At 38.7% G+C, this 13,223-nt stretch overlaps 1 long non-coding RNA gene across 3 annotated transcripts; it reads left to right on the plus strand.

Annotated features, from left to right (window-relative positions):
- Positions 1–7,245: 7,245 nt before the first annotated feature.
- LOC112705696 (uncharacterized) lies at positions 7,246–12,910 on the plus strand. 3 transcript variants are annotated; one of them, XR_011864443.1, is made up of 8 exons: positions 7,265–7,759; positions 9,063–9,190; positions 9,573–9,629; positions 11,032–11,129; positions 11,368–11,450; positions 11,575–11,808; positions 11,887–12,239; positions 12,665–12,910. It is a non-coding gene; the product is annotated as an uncharacterized lncRNA (long non-coding RNA). The 3 variants fall into 3 exon arrangements; XR_011864442.1 differs by lacking the exon at positions 12,665–12,910 and having other exon boundaries at positions 7,246–7,759; positions 11,887–12,372; XR_011864444.1 differs by lacking the exon at positions 11,887–12,239 and having other exon boundaries at positions 7,279–7,759.
- Positions 12,911–13,223: the final 313 nt, after the last annotated feature.

Here is a 13,223-nt window from a genome sequence, read left to right on the forward strand (position 1 = left end):
AGCCCCAAAAACCTTAAAGACATCCAAAAGCTCACCGGCCGACTGACCGCGTTATCACATTTTCTCAAGGCATCGGCTCAAAAAGCGATCCCTTTCTTCAAACTAATGAAAAAAGGAGCCCCTTTTAAATGGGAGACGGAGTGCGAAGAAGCATTCCAACACTTCAAGAGGGTCATAGCGGAACCACCTATCCTCGCCAAACCCCAAACAGGGGAAACACTTTACCTGTACCTCTCCATAACGGAAGAGGCACTCGCAGCAGCTCTTATCCGCGAAGACGAGAAAAAGCAGCAAAAACCCGTATACTTCATAAGCAAAGTCTTACAGGATGCAGAAACTCGCTATTCACGCTTAGAAAAACTTGCTTTCGCCCTCCTTACAGCCTCCCGGCGCCTGCGACAATACTTCCAAGCTCACCCCGTGACGGTCCGAACCGACCAGGCGGTCAAGCAAGTATTACAGAAACCCGACCTAGCAGGAAGAATGCTAGCATGGTCCATCGAGTTATCCCAATTCCAGATCAAGTTCGAACCCCGGAACGCTATTAAAGCACAAGTCTTGACCGATTTCATCGCCGAAATGACTCCGGGAAAGCTCACCCTCGAACCATGGAAACTGCACGTCGACGGCTCGTCAAACTCCACTCACGGAGGTGCCGGAATCATACTCAAAAACCAAAATAGGATCACAATTGAACAGTCAGTACGATACGAATTTCCAGTATCAAATAACCAGGCAGAATACGAGGCCCTCCTAGCAGGCCTGACCCTAGCCCGAGAAGTCGGAGCAAAGGCCCTAGAGGTAAATACCGACTCCCAGGTAGTCAGTTCCCAAATCAACGGAAGCTACCAGACACGAGATCCCCTGCTCCAACAATACCTCACCAAGGTAAACAAACTAAAAGAAGGGTTCGAAAGCATCACTATACAACATGTTCCCAGGGAACGAAACGCTAGGGCAGACCTACTTTCCAAGCTGGCCAGTACCAAACCGGGACACGGTAACAAATCGCTAATTCAGGAGGTCGTTAGGTCACCTTCTGTATCAACAACAATCAACGCCCATCTGACGTCCTCAAATCGGGAGTCCTGGACGCACCCTATCCTACAGTACCTCCTCGACGGAACCTTGCCGCCAGACCCGAAAGAGGAAAAGCGAATAAAAAGGGAAGCCGCCAACTATACCATCATAGCAGGACAACTATACAAACGTGGTTTCTCGCAACCCCTACTCAAATATGTCGAACACGGGGACACGGAATACATACTCCGCGAAATCCATGAAGGCTGCTGCGGTCACCACGTCGGAGGCAAAACATTAGCCCAAAAAATCATCAGGGCTGGTTACTTCTGGCCCACAATCATTCGAGACTCCATACAATTAGTAAAAAGCTGTGACAAATGCCAAAGACACGCCAATATCCACCAAGCCGCCCCACACCAACTCAGCACCATATCGGCAGAACGGCCGTTCGGCACTTGGGGGATCGACCTCGTCGGGCCCTTCCTTACAGCTCCCGGCTAACTCAGATATCTCATTGTCGCCATAGATTATTACACCAAATGGATCGAGGCCGAACCTCTGGCCTCCATAACGGCGACCCAGTGCCGGAAATTCGTTTGGCGACAGATCATCACCCGATTCGGAATCCCCGAAGTCGTCATCTCGGACAACGGAACCTAGTTCACCGACAAAAAATTCAGAGAGTTCTTAGAAGGATTACACATATCCCATCGCTTCAGCTCGGTGGAACACCCCCAAACAAACGGACAGGTGGAATCCGCAAACAAAATAATCGTCAAAGGACTAAAAAAACGGCTCGACGAAGCCAAAGGACTGTGGGCAGACGAATTAGGATCGGTCCTATGGTCATACCGAACAACACCACAAACGACCACGGGGGAAACGCCTTTCCGATTAACGTACGGCGTAGAAGCAGTCGTCCCAGTAGAAATCGGAGACCCAAGCCCCAGAAAAACGGTCGGAGGTAACGATGAAGAAGCAGAACGAGACCTCATTAACGAAGAACGAAACATAGCTCACATCAAAGAGCTCGCACTCAAACAAAGAATCAGCTTAAGATATAATCACGGCGTCATCCGACGAGAATTCGCGGCCGACGACCTCGTCCTACGACGAAACGATATCGGTCCCCCGACCCCAGGAGAAGGAAAGCTCGCCCCCAACTAGGAAGGACCATACAGAATCAAGGCTGTAATCGAAAAAGGGGCGTACAAACTCGAACGGCTCAACGGCGACGAAGTCCCGAGGACATGGAACGCCGCCAACTTGCGACGATACTACACCTAGACCGACCTAAATAGGTCACCCCTTTATTTTTTCCTTTCTATTTTTATCCTTTATTTATATTTTTTCTCTTCCCAGATTTCCAAGGTTTTAAAGGGATTTCTCATCTAAGTTTTAATCTCGGGTACTCTTTCCCGCCGTTAACGGAGGGTTTTAACGAGGCCCAACCATTCAATAAATATTCCATTAAAAGCTATTTCTACTTTTCTACACGTCCCAAATACGGAACAAAAGACACGGCCACGACTGGGGTACTGATCACCCCCCAGGCCCACACACGGATATCCATAAAAACCCGACCAAACGACGGTCCGAGGAAACGAAAAACAAACAGAATAGCTCAAAACATATAAAAAGGCCCGAACGGCCGAAAAAACCATAATACGGAACATACAAAGGCCCGGACGGCCGAAAATACGATTAAACGGTTCCCAATGTCACAGCCCTTGGCCATCCAAAATATTCAGAAACAAACAAGTTCAAAATAAAAATTACAAAGATAAAAAAGCTACTCGAGGTCAACAATCTGGCCGTCACGAACGGTCTTGAACGCTCCCATCACGGACACGTCCACGCCCAGAGCCAGCACCAGGGCCTGTGCCTTCATCGTCTCCTCGGTAGCAGCAATCGCATCTTTAGCGTCAGCCAACAGCCCCGTCTTCTCCCTCTTCAAGGCAGCAACCTCGGCCTTCAGAGCCTCCGACTCAGCGAGAAGCACGGCAGCTTGAGAACCCGCATCTGAAGCCCGCTGCCGCTCCTCTGCCAATTGAGAAAGAAGCAAAGTCTCAACCCCGGCAAGATGGAGAATCTCCGCCCCGGCTTCCTCAGAAGACTTCACCGCCCTCTCCTTCGCAGCTTCGGCAGCCTCAAGTTCCCCCTTCAACTTGGCTACCTCAGCCTGAGAATCACGAAGCTTCTTATCCAACAAACCAACCTGAGCCATCACGGGCTCAGCCTTCCGAACAACGACAGCAGACCGGAGGAGAGCACGATACACCGACTTAGCATGAAACGAAACATCGCAGCCATCAAAATACGGCTCCGTTCCAGGCATCAAGTGTTTGTCAATAAACCCCGGGGCATCGAAGCGTCGGTCCATCACGCTGGGCACAAGACCCTCATCCTCAAAAGTCTCGCTGCTCGGGTCCTCTGGCCTTTTTCTCTTCCGAGAAGCCTCAGCAGCCGTCACCACGACGACCTCAGGAGAGTTCACAGGACCAGGAGAAACTTGAGCATCGGCCCGTGCACCCGAGGGAACCTCCTCCTGAGAAACCGGTTGAGAATCCACGGCAGGGTTAGAGACAGGAGTAGCCAAGGACGACGACCCCTCCTCCTGGGCCATCGCCGCCTTCAAACGCGCCAAGGATGTCAAGCCACCAGCCATCTCAACTGCAAGGAAACAACAAACAAAAATCCCAAGTTACAAAAACGGGAAACAAAACACAAAAACCAAGAAAAGAACAGACACACACGACACTCACCAACATACGACCGGCAAGCAACCGGATCACCCATCACGTCCCAAGGATTAAGAGGACGCTCTCCAAATAACTGCCACAGAACAAGAGCGATATCCCGCTCCTCCGGGGACAGAAACTCCTTCGAAACCCGAGTAAACACGGACGGACCAGCCTTAAAGTTCCAATAAGTGGGGAACCGACGTTCACCCTCCAGCGTCAACCAAAAAGAATGATGCCCCCTCGCGGGACGAACTTTAAAATAACCACTCTTAAAACCATGGAAGGAATCTTCATACAAACCGAAAACACGACGGTGGGCTGAGCTCGGAAGGACACATACCCCTTCTTGTGCTTCCCCTCCTTAGTCGGGAGAGTACACAAGAAGAGGAAAAGGAAAACGTTTACTGAGGCAGGTAGCTCTAAAAAATCACAAACAAGTTCGAAAGACCGTATCGCCGCCCAGCTGTTCGGATGTAGCTGGGACGGGGCCACGGAGCACCGGTTCAATAACTGCTGGACAAACGGAGAAAAGGGAAGCCGAACACCGAGCCGGGTAAACATCGCCTCATACACCCACATCCAATCCGGCACCGTCGGGGAGTCGAGATTGGTATAGCAAACCTCTCGTCAACCCCAGGGAGGGAAAGCTCATAGTGGCGTTCAGCATCGCCACCCCCACAAACAACCCCTTCATCACGGAGCCGTTGGAGGTCCGCCTCCGTCATCCGCGACGGCGTCCCCCAAACATCACTAGTGACCCAAGAAAAAAGGACAGGAACACCCCCCGCCGGGCCACCGGAGCCCTCACACCCTCCGTCCGTCGGCGAGCCATACCTAAAATATCGACGAGCACCACCGTCAGCCAAACCTCACGGCAGAAAACGGCGGATGAAACCAAAAACAAACACCACCACCGCACACCACCAATTATACGGTGGCACTCGCCCCCCCTTTTTTTAGGAACCCAACAGAACTATCTACCACCATACAAACACCATAAAACTACTCTAAAGCTACACTTAGCAAAAACAAAACAAAGGCAGCAGAAGACAGAGCAGAAGAAACAAAAAGAAACGAAGAAATACCAACCTGATAAATCAAAAGAAAGTAAACCCGAAGGAAAAATGCCACAGAAGAAGACCAATCGAAACCACAGAACGCGAAGTGAAGAATGGAAAATACTCTGATTGAAAAAAGAAGCAATAGAGAAACAAAGACGAGGAAACTGAAGAAGCAAAACCAAAACGGTTTTTGAAAAAAGTGAAACGACGAAAATACCCCCATAAAGCAAAGCAAACGCGAGGGCAAAAAAGAAAAAACACGGCTCGCAATAAATACCCCCATCGAAAAAAGTAACGCCTCGAAGAACGCAACGGGCGCGACTGATACGGAAGAGTCACGTCAGACCTAAACGGTCAGACGAAACTTCCACGACACGAAACCAAGACGCCGACCTCATCTCGAAGGAACCAGACGGTCACCCGAGAAAAAATCGAAGCCCGCAACGAAAACAAACGTCTCCCAGCGACAGCCCGATCTCGCTCGCTCTCCCGCTGCGGGGGCAACTGTTACGGATCCGACCCACGGATCCTGCGCACGGAGCAGCCCTCATACCCGGTTGCTCGGGAACAATCCGTTTCGACTTGAAGGCCCAGAACCGGCCCTTCAGAGCTCCTAACCAACTTTCGAATTCAAACACCTCTCTTATCTTGGCCAAACAAGATAAGATAACTATCATCGCCTATAAATAAGAGGACCCAGGTCCCTCCAGGTATTCATTCATTCCACTCACCTTACCCCTCTTAGATCCATCCTGACTTGAGCGTCGGAGTGTCTTTGCAGGTACCTTCCCCCGCCGCTCTACTCAAACAGTCCGACATCCGCCTCGACCCACAGGTTTCCGATCATCCTCTCAACCCGTACCAGAGACATCTAGTACAAAGTGCATTATCAAAAATTTGATATAATCTAAAAGATCAGATTAACTTCACCAAACAATCCTAAAATAATCATGATTCTCAATCTCTATTTATCTAAATTATTATCTATTTTTGGTGACATACATAGACTCGATACATTTCGAATATAAAAACAGACCCGAATCACACTACTATTCTGACGATCACTTTCAATCTCAAAAAAGAAAATAAGATAATAATATGCTTAATTTTTCTGATTTCCTTATTTGCCCCCCCCAATTGAATCTTAAAAATAAAGAAATATATATAAAAAATCTATTGTGATAATATACATGTCCCTGTATTTAAATATTAATATAATAATAAAAGTTATTGTATTATATGAATTTGATCTATTAAGATCGAATAAAATCATATTTACTCAACTAAAAGGTGCAAATAATAATAATCCAATTACTTAATTATTCAAATCTAAATCTAGCTTTTTAAATTTAGATAGACTATTAGTATTTAGTAGTTTTTCTTAATAGTTGATTGAGATAATATATATATATATATATATATATATATATATAGTTTTGGCAGTGTTATATATAATTAATAATTATTTTTGTCTAACGACTTCTACTATAAGTATGATAAATTCTTCACTTAAATGAAAAAAAAAATTATATATATATATATATATATATATATATAATTATTTGATTTGAAATTTTGTTTTTCTTATAATTTTTTTTGTCTCTCCTACACGATTATAAAAAAGAATCGAATTTGTTCAATTTAAGTTATATTTTTTATAGATTCTTCAATTAATGAGTAATATTTTTTATATTATATTATATCTTGTATTAGTAATAAGTATATTAAGCAATGTGACTAAAATATTAAATGAAAAGAAAATACCTTTAATTAATATATTTTAAATTTGTTAATTAAAATGAGAAGAATTTTGATAAATAGGTTTTAAATTTTAAATATTCAAATATATTAATGTTAATTTTTATATTTTATGTATTATTTTTGTTTCTATTATTAAAAATTTTTGGATCCGTCAGTCAATAACATGTGGCTCCTGTGATTATTTTTACTTTTTTTTTTTATATGTGTAAAGAGCAAGAATTTAAGAAATAGAGAAAATATGAAAATTTTTAATTAAAGACTAATAGAAAGAAAGAAAGAGAAAGAGAGAGTAAAGAGAATTTCAATTAAATCAAAGAAGAAAAGAATTTATCACTAAAAATAATAATTATAATTATATTTTTACTATATTTATTTATAATAGATCAACTACTAATAAAATTATTTTAATTGGGCTATTAAATTTATTTTTATCTTCGTTTGATTCGCATAGTTATTGGATCGGATTCGATTTAATTTGCATTCTAATAGAATCGGATCGTGATATTAGATTCGATTCATCTATAAATTTGCATCACATAATATAAAAATGTAGATATTAAATCCGATCCATGAATTTAGTGCAGATTAGATCGACATTTTAACTATATTCAATCCATCCGTGTCTTATTTCTATTCTACTGCTAAAAGAGATTTTAAAATTCTTCCTAGATCCCCGTTAATAAAAAATCAATCTTCAATCCAAAGCAACAAAATATATTTGATGCATTAAAATTGGGCCTAAAGTAGCTATCACCCATCTTCTTTTTATTCTGGGCTTACCCAGCATCTCCAGCGGCTCCTTGCCTCTGCCCTGGGCTTCACAGCTGCCGGAAGAACCATCGGCGCACCAAGCACCACCGTTCGTCTTTAGTTCCTCCTTCTCTTTCTTCCCTCACTGTTGTTCTCTGTTGCGTTTTCTCTGTCTTCTCCCGAAGCCGCTGATACCGGTGCGTGAGGTTTAGTCTTTGTTTGGATCTCAACTTCACGATCCCAAGGAAATACCGCCGCCAGGAATAGTGTTGGCTTGGCCACGATTGAGGAAACACGACGGAACAGAACGCCTCCTCTCACCTTCGCCGCTTCGTCAACTCGGGTCGTCTTGACCACCGCGTCGTTTGTCGCAGTCTTTCTTGCAGCTGATCCGCCTACGACCGCTGCGTCGGTGAACCAGTAAGTCGGCTTTGTTAGAAAAATTACATTGCTAGACGCTCTTGCTGGTAAGATTAAATGGTGAATTTATATATTCCCTATATGCTGATTTTGATTTATCTGCTAGGTAATAATATTGTAATTTAATCTTTTGAACTTTCAGTGTTTATGTTATATGCTAAGTCATTGCTAGTGGTTTTGGTAATTATCTAAAGATGTTGAAGAAATGTTTTAGGACAAATTAGTTAACGATTCTTCTTAAGAAAGATATTATAACTCTAAGCTTACAGTATTATACTACTCTTTTGGCTATGTCCTAGAAGAGTTATTGTTATTGTTTAATGTATCCACATTACTCTCTCTGAATTTCATACGCTATTTTATTTTGTCTTCTTAATCCTTACTGAAAATACTCCCAAACAGTATTCTCTGGTGCCCATCTGGAAAGCGTGATAAATTGATCAGCATCAATGAGGAAAACCTGTACTTGTGGAGTCTAGTTGCTTCCAAAAAAACTGCACAAGTATATGAAGTTTGTGACCCATGCATGCATAAGAAAAATTTATATTGACACTGAAACACATGATATTGTTATCCAAGTAACCATCACTTGTTATAATAAGTTAATGATTTGAAATGTTGAATGTTGTACACATGACAAATATGGAGAGTAAAATGATGAAAGATCATTTAATCACATGCAAATGTGAAACAAATGATTTCTCGCTCCCTCAGGCCTTAAAAGTTAAAAAACCAAAGGAAATTATTCCATTCTCCTTGAAAGTGTAATATTAATATATGTCATCAATGGATTAGTTATTTTATTTCTTCCTTCATCAACTCTGAAGATAATTGTTTTGTTGGAAGCTATTCTTTTGAGATTTTGAAAATGATTGAAGAATTTGTAAATGGATCTCCCTAAAATGACTAAGAAATAGATTTTATATGTTGTCCATAATGGGTCTTATTTTGTCTTAGATAATAGAGTCTAGAGTGTATAATTCATGGTAGTGTGATTGCTAAATGCCTAGCTGTAGTTTGGATGACTCTGACTCTATGATTTTATGGTTTGATTATTTGGGTTGGAGAAAGAAACTCAATATTAACCCCCATCTGCATAAAAGTTGGACAACACAAAGTTACTAGGGATATTGGTGTTAGATAGCATTGTATTTGAATGTAAATGTGTTTGGACTTTGATAATCATAGTTTTAATACCTTGAAGAATCCGCTTTACATAGTAACGTGTGATTACAATATACCATATTTGCGAATGGCGGTGCAATGACTGTTGGACTAACATGAACCCCAACATAAAATGTAGATACAATCAGAAGATTCAGCTGGCATGTCCCACAAGATATCTGGTGGAACATGGGATCCACATGATGTGAATTCTGTTGCTGCAACTTATGAATCATCTCTCCAATTCTGGGATGTTAGAGCAATGGGGTATGTAATGTTCAAATAACATAATTCATTCTTGTACTGATTTATTTAAATAGATGATGATAATATTCTACAATGGTGAGCACAAACATGTTTTTGATTTTTAAAAAATGAGGAAAGTTAGTTTAGTTTTATTGGAACTTTGAATTACGTGGTAACTTGATTTTAGCCATCTTGAAACATCATTACACGATTTTGTTTAGTTTTGAAAGTAAATATATTTCCAGTTTTTTCCCTTTTCTTTAAGTAAATTACTATTTTCACGTGAAGTTCACTATTGTGGGTTGAGGGAGAGGGTTATATATTCCCCTGCAAGCAACTAGTTTTAGTATGAATTAGTATCACTTGGAATTATTGTCGATTAATAGGGTTCTTTGAATTTTAGGAAGACTATTTCAGCTGTATGCTCCCGTGTGCGCAGTGTTGATTATCACCCTAAAAGGTAGCACGTACTTGTATGACTTGAACTTTGTGGTCATTGTTGAAGTGTTAGGTGTGTTTATACATTTCTTAAAAATGGTTTAAAAATCTGTCTAATATAATGTGTTGTAAGCATTTTTCCCCCTGAAATTCACCAATGATTATAGATGAATTATCAGCATTGTTATCACTGACATTCAGCTGTAGATTCAAATATACACATAGATTATGTTTGCTTTGTTTTTCCTTCCTCCCAAATGTTGAAAGATACTTTAAGAGTAAAGTATTGGTTTTGTCCTTAATGTTTGAGGTAAGTCCCAAAATTGTTCCTAACATTTAAATCATCCTATTTAAGTACTTAACATTTTAAAATCGTCTCGATGTTGTCATGCCGTTAGTGATTTGTTAACAGAGTTGACGGTAGGACAATATTGAGACGATTTTGATATGTTAGGAACTTAAATAGGACGAAAAACGTTGACGACAAAAACGATACATTACTCTATCATGAAAGTAAATTTTAACCGAATGAATTGCATTACAAATTCAAGACTTTTACTTATCATGGAATGCTTGTAAAATGACTAATAGATAAACTTCCGAAAAAGGAAAAAAAGAGCATGATACATATACGATAAAGTAAAAATTAAATGTTTTTGTCGCTAATGTACTTTTTTTAAATGTTTAATTTAATTAAACTTTATTTTCAACTTTGAAATAAATTTTAATTTTATTATATTTAATTATTTTTTTAATCACATCTAAGTAAATTACTCTTAATCACATTACTTTCATTTTAAGTAAGTTTATTTTTTATTATAAGTAAAATTAAAAAATAAATTGAATAATTATATATCGTAAAAAAATTGATATTATTAAAGGATAAAATTAAAATTTATTTCAAGGTTAAAAATAAAGTTTAATTAAATTAAACATTAAAAAATTTCGGTATATTAGAGACAGAAAGGTATAATTTATACTTTTAATATGTACCATACTCTTTTTTTTCTTTCCTAAAATTTTATCTACTAGCCATGTTACAAGAATGAGTGAAATTCTTGAATTCGAAATGCAATTCATTCCGTGAAAATTCACTTTCATTTTACTTAATTTGGTAATTTTTCTAAGTGTAATATATCGTTTTTTTTTTCCAACATTTTGTCCTATTTAAGTCACTAATGTTTTAAAATCGTCTCAATGTTGTTATACCGTCAATTTTTTTAACAAATCACTAAAGGCAACACAACATTGAAGCGATTTTAAAATGTTTAGAAGTTAAATAGGACGATTTAAACGCTACGGAGAAAAACAATACTTTACTCTTAATTTAAATTATGCCACTTCACAGTTACATAGCAGCTGACTTTTGAGATGGTAATATTCTACCATATTCCATTCTTATTAACTCAGTTGAATTACTATAGTCTATTCAGGTTACTTCAAAACATGAGTCTGGGATACATATCTGGGATCTAAGAAAGCTAAAAGTTTCCATCCAAGAGTTTCTGGGACATACGCATTGGTAACTATCACCTGTAATTGAAGAGTTGTTTCATTTCTTAGTTATATAACAAAGGATAATGAGAAATAATATGTAGAAAAACAAATACTCTCTATTCCATTCTTCCCTCGTGTTATAATCATGATTTTGATTTCCAAATAACTTATGTCTTTATGCCATTAAAAGCTTTTCCTTTTATGAAAATAAGCAATTTGAATTAAAAGCTTTTCCTTTTATAATCATGATATTGTTTTTGCAGACATCTGATTGGCAATCTGTATTACTTGTATTGCGAGGACATGGATTGTCAAATGTAACCCTGAGTATGACAGAATGATCTTGGTTATCTCTCTTTCTCTCCCTTTCATACACAACACACACAAACACAAGCATAATGAATTACTTACAAACCTCTTCTATTTGTTCATTTGTGTATGAGGTTATTTAATTATTTTTCATGATGCAGATATTACACAGTACTGGTACAGATTCAACAGTGAATCTATGGCTTGCCTCTCTAGGCAACGATGATGTATCAACTGAGAGGTCATTTTCTGATTTTAGACATTATTAAACATTTTTTATGACTAATATTATTTTTCTGATTTGCCTATGTTTACATTTCTGCAACCAAGCTGAGTCACTTGTTGGGTTGATCCTTTACTCAATACTTATTGTGATTATGAAGATAACATTTGTGGTAAGAGATTTCTTCCTCTTTTACTTAAATTCTTGATCTTTATTGATTTTTATTTCCAACTATTGGTTTATGTGACAGGCCTCACCTGGAGTTCTTGTGAACCATGGATCTTTGCATCATTATCCTATGTTGGCAGGATAAGACATGAGAAAAGCTTTTGGCTAATCTTAAGTCTTAAATTGATAAGTTCTTCTAATGAAAATCAGAAAATGTTAAAGAAAAAACTCTTCAATTATTCTCTGCACCAACTTGATTTTCTCTTATACTATGCATTATGTGGATGGCCTTAGCTGTTTTATCCAATCAGCAGTAAGCTTTGACTGTAAAAAAATTAGATTTGCTGCTCCTGATGAACCAATATATTGTATATTGTAACCACCACATCAACACATTGGACCTAGGTTTGAGTGTGTCACCTGAGTTTCTTGATGGTAAGGGCTCAGATCAGTTAGCGTTGTTTTCATCCTACCCTTCAAATAATGTTTCTGATTATGTATCTGGGTGATGAACTTAGCTGGTGCCAATGGCATATACTCATTCATAAGATCATACTCCTTGATTTAACACTTCTAAGTCATAAACAAAAATATCACCTATGGTTTGGAACCCAGTATAACAATCTAATCAGTGATTTTCTTTCATAATTCTATGCATTTATCATGTAAGTTAGATGATGACATTATAAATAGCCATCATATTAATTTGGCATTTCTTCTTTTAAAACAAGTTGTTATATAATCGGTTAAATCTTTCATCTTTAGAGAATGAAGTTAAAATATGAAATACACCGTTGTTTCCATTTGCCTTCTTGTTCTGTGTTAGTAATTTCCTGTTCCTTTGGTATCGAGATAAACAGATGACTAGAAGATCCAAATGTTCATTACATCATGTCATCATTGGTGGGTTGATGTGGCAAAGATATATAATGGTTTATGTGCATAACATCCTTGACCAGCAATCCTTCATATCCCCGAAAGCAAATGACATATTGTTTTGGAATATTTTTTGTTTAGGTTGGTTTATGTTTCTAGCATATTCTTTGATAAGTCACCTTATGTAATTCATGGTTAAAGTTCTTTCTGTATATCCTGAATTTGTCTGATGTACAATATGTGTAACTTTGTGGAGATAATAACTTTAGAGTAATGCTACACATCTAAGTCTTTTTATGAATCAAGTTCAATTAAGTTAAATAATAAGATTTAGAATAATGTTAGTCATAACTTGTTTTTGTTATGTTAGACCAACTTGGATGGATTTGGTTAAGAAAAAGACTTGGATGTGTAGCCTTATTTATAATGTGCTTAATTACTTAGGCCCAGTTTGGATAAATAATTTAAATAAGTTCTTTTGGAAGAAGAGCTTAAAGCATAGTTATCAGAAATGAACTGGTGATCGAATCGGTCAGGTTATTG

Source organism: Arachis hypogaea, chromosome 8, assembly GCF_003086295.3.
Source record: "Arachis hypogaea cultivar Tifrunner chromosome 8, arahy.Tifrunner.gnm2.J5K5, whole genome shotgun sequence".
In the NCBI taxonomy this organism is placed as follows: Eukaryota; Viridiplantae; Streptophyta; class Magnoliopsida; order Fabales; family Fabaceae; genus Arachis; species Arachis hypogaea.